Source organism: Nematolebias whitei, chromosome 2 (genome assembly GCF_014905685.2).
Source record: "Nematolebias whitei isolate Nwh7 chromosome 2, NemWhi1, whole genome shotgun sequence".
In the NCBI taxonomy this organism is placed as follows: Eukaryota; Metazoa; Chordata; class Actinopteri; order Cyprinodontiformes; family Rivulidae; genus Nematolebias; species Nematolebias whitei.
This window is the reverse complement of record NC_056499.1, coordinates 9551124-9555912: the sequence shown is the minus strand read 5'-3', so window position 1 is coordinate 9555912 and position 4789 is coordinate 9551124.

Here is a 4789-nt window from a genome sequence, read left to right as displayed (position 1 = left end):
GATGGATGGATGGATGGATGGATGGATGGATGGATGGATGGATGGATGGATGGATGGATGGATGGATGGATGGATGGATGGATGGATGGATGGATGGATGGATGGATGGATGGATGTGCCACCAAGGCAAAATCAATCTATTTTGACCATTAAATAAACGCATAATAAATGTGACTTATACGCCGAAGTGACTTATTTACGTTTTTTTCCTCTTCATGATGCTTATTTTGATTGATGCAACATATACTCAGGAGTGACTTATACGTCGAAAAATACAGTACACTGAAACAAACGTCAACATTAACATGTAAAAATGATCGTTGGTGACAATAAAAACACCAGTTTTTTGTTCCAAACTGTTTAACCTGTGTAAATACAGCACAAACACCTTGAGCAAGACAAGTTTTTAAATGTTGAATGCTAACTTATTAACAAATTTTGTCATACTTGCATAACATACAAAACGTGGGGGTGTGTAATCTATCTTCAATGAATATAAACTATTGAAGGAGGAGCTCCGGTAGCTCAGTGGTCAGCGATCCTGGGGACGCAGGTTTGAGCCCAGGTTGCATCAGGAAGGGCATCTGGCGTAAAACAATTGCCAGATCTTCCACGTGAGTTGCGTCACTGTGGGAACACCTGAAGGAAGGCAGCAGCTGAAAATAAAACGAAAACGTAATCCTAAATGGACTACACACGTGTGTTAACCGAACAACTGCTGCCTGCTGGCATCTACCACCCATCATGGTGTGCAGAAGCAGTGAGCGGTGCAGTTCCCCGCACACCTGAACCCAGCAGAGGGTTAAAGTCAGTGACAACGGATCTCACAGCTTTAGTGTCTAGAACAGCCAGCTTACATAGATAAGTGGGCCAGGATGGCTAAGCCTCACTGAAGTATTACAGTGCCAATTACTCATCAGTAAATATGGGAATGTAGAGGAAGACAATGACAGGAAGTGGAATGTGTGCAGAGGATCTAAAAACATCTGAATTTCTTTGTTGCTCTAAACATAGTTTCAAATAGATTATTCAATGCAAAAAATAAAAAAGGGTGTTAAAAAAAAAAAAAACTTTTTCCTGAGTTGAGTATTCTGTAAATTTGGAAATAAAGCAAGAGGTCAGGCCCAAAGCAGGCCCTGGAGGGCTGCTCTGCGGTGCGGCCTGATCAGCCTCTTACATCAGACACTCTGAAACTGCATTCTCTAATAGGGACAAATTGGCAATGTCTGTGCGGGCTCAAGCTGTGTGGTCGGAGCTGTGAATTGATAGTGATGCCTAATGATCCTCCGGGGTAGATCAATACCAATAATCCTCTTTCCCACCTATTCTCCTCGTTGTAGAAAAGAAAACAAACTTGAAGACGAGAGACGATGGGGCAAAGAGTTCAAGTCAAGGGCTCCAACTCCAGCACGTGCAATCCTATCAAACATTCATTTAACACATACACACAGAGATGCACATTCAGAAGAGTTATTAAAAGTCAAAGCTAAACCATTCTTTGTTTTGTCTCCTCTGTCAAGTAACTTTTTTTGTGCTGAATATTTGCAGACAAGTGTGCCCACCCCTCAATCACATGCAACAAATAACCCACAAACTATGGAAATCAAATCCAAGCTACGTTATTCTCATGTACCAGGTGATCAATATTTATTTTTCCCTTTATGCATTTATTAGTGTGTTCAATTTCACTGGCCAGGAGGGCCCAGTTTATGTCAATTATTTGTAAAGTACTGCAGCCACAGGCTCTGAAAACCTGAATGGAGATGTGGTTTGGAACAAAGAAAATCTGTTCAGTAATGCAATTACACAGCACCACCAAGAGAAATGTATGATGCCACATTTTTTCATTTTCTTCTGCAATATTGGAAAAGCATTTGTTTATTTAAAAGAACACGTTCAACGTTTTGCAGTGAGGGATGTTTAACAAACTAAATGGTTTATCTCCGTTCAGAAAATGCAGCTTTATTTATTTGTATCGTAGTTAAATACAATTTAAAATGTAATCATGTGGCTCTTATTTTTCTTCTAACACTTTTTGAATATTTGAATCATGGATGTTGAATAAAAAAAATAAAAAAACATAATATTGATAAAAGCACTGGATATACTGACAAATTTATTCTACTGAAGCCAAAAAGAAGAAACAAGCTGAGAAGCTCGGGTTATGTCCAGTACAGGGGTGAGGCGAAGCATGAAGTCCCAATGGACCTCGATGTGTGTGTGTGTGTGTGTGTGCAGCAGTCATAAAGCCTCACATCACCCTCGTGCACCCCATGGTCTGCAGCTGATTACTCCCACCAAACACATCCATACACTTTATCCCAGCTGTCACGGTGCATACTCATTACCCTCTGCACCAGCCAGCTGACTCCACACAGCCACACCCGCCTGGACATGGCTCCAGCAGCAAACAAGGGACAGGATCTATTTTAATTTTAAAAAAGTTTACTGGTAATCTTAAATAAACGATGAGAGTTTAAATGCTTCTGCTCAGCTTGAGTTTCAAATTCTGTCGTCAAATTGTAACGCTATTAACTCAGAATGACTTGTTTCTGTAACTAAATCTGTCAATTCAATCACCATTATATGCATCATGACGTCTTCATCGAGCGTTGATTTTAAAGTCAGTTCTTTATAAGTTGTGCAAGAGACAAAAAAAAATCTAAACTGAATCTGCACATCAGTGCAGAAAAAGAAAGCAGTGCGAGGAGTGAAATGTAAAAGAACATACATGTCTGCAACATGATGAGAGGCTGACGGTGAATAAAAAACTCCAGCTTGTGTCACAGCAGGTGTTTCTGGCCCAGGTGTCGCATTTTTAACGTTCTCAGCCTCGTTTAAACACAACTGCATAAAATGTATATCATCACATACATATTTTACTTTTAACAAACCCAAGAATAAACTGTTAAATGCTTTGCTAATAAAATATTTAGCTTCAAACACATGAAATCACCTTTACCAAGCAAAAATATGATTTTTTTTTATTTTACTCACAAAGAGAGGAAATTAGAAAAATTTGTTTTACATCAGATATTTAATTGATCTTTTCTTCTTTCCAATTAGCACAAAAATGGTGTCACTAACAGCAAAAATGTGACAACTAGATTATTATGACAATTAGAGTAAGTAGCTGCAACGTCAAATAAGATTCCTTATTTATCACAATAATTGCAAACGTTGACTTTTGAACAGATCAGTTCAACAAAGAATAAAAATGAACATTAAATTGTGTTAAAAGGCAAAATTTCAAAAGTGGCAACAATGTGGCAAACCAAAAGAAAAAGCATTCACATAATTAATTAGTTTTATCAAATAGGAGCGATCACATATTTAAAATGTATTTACAGAAAACACACAACAGAGCCCCCCCCCCCCCCCCCCCTCAATTCCTCCTTAGCTCACTGTCCTGCCTCCTTGCAGAGCAAAGTGCAGAGCTTAAACAGGAGCATTTAATTCATTACATCATTATGTCATCTCATACTAATCTGTGCAGTGGCCTCCACTGCTTTGACATGCAAATGAATTAGAAAAACGTCTGGGGAGGTAAAAGGGGGGAGGGATGGGGCAAAACAGCAATCATCACGGCTTGTCATTGGGGTGAAAATATGCCCCGGAGCAGTTTTGCAATTTTCCAACAAATTCATTCTTTAACTGTATTTTTTTCTTCTTCTTCTGTCTGTTCACTCTTTCCCTCCCCATGTCTTATCTTGGCTTGTCTATTTCTTTGTCAGAGGATGCCCTAAACAAAGCAGTGGCAAGATCAGACCAAACGCTGGCATCTGTTGAGGATCAGGATCCCCACGGAGAACACATAAACAGTAAAAGCGTGTGGCACGCGTTCACGTCAAGCCCCCTCCCATTTATACATGCCCCTCATCTGCATATTTACCAAAAAAGGCCCCTCTGGCTTTCTCCTTTATCAGCAAACCCCTCCCCGTGGCCTCATCAGCACACGCCGGTTCGACTGAGGGAGAGGGCTGGCAACATGTGCCGGCTGGGAACGCACGTGCGCATGGAGATGATACACAAATACACACAAATGCACAAAATCAATTTTTTGTTTGTTTGTTTGTTTTGTTTGCACAAGCTGTGTACAAATGTGCAACGGCAGAGTCGACAGAAATCAGAAGGAGAGTTAGTGAGTTGTGGGTGATGCGAGCGCCGGCCATGCTCATCTAATTCCAGCCCCCACCTCTCCTCCCCCACCCCTCCCCTCGCCCTCCTCTCATCATCAGGTACCTGGTGACGAGCGCGCTCGTGATAATCCACAGCCTCGAACCAATCAATCAGCAGCATCATAATCAGCAGCATAAAGAGGGAGAGAAAGAAAGAAACTTACCCGGGTCGCCTCCAGTCTGCCCAGCAGAATATGCACTGGTCTGCTCACTGGTCTGCTCAGAGCTGCTGGCTGCAGCTGCAGACAAGTTCACCACAATCTATCTTTTGACTTTACTTGGAGGGGGAAAAAATCAAAAGGGAAACATTTTTCTGCACCATAAACATGAAACCAACATATAAAGCTCCCCCCCACCCCCCCTCCTTTTTCCTGTTTCAGTCTGATTCTGCCTCTACCTCTCTTCCTCCCTCACTCCCTTCCTGTCACTCTCTCTGTGTTTTGCTCTCTCCTCCCTCAGTGTCTGCCTGTTGCAACCATGTGGACATATACACAGTGAAGATATATATCACATGCATCTCTGTGCAGAAAACACGCAGAAAAGGCTGCTGTGGTGTCCTGCGCATATCCTGGACCCTCTCTGTGTGTTGTGTACGAGTTTGGGGGGGGGGG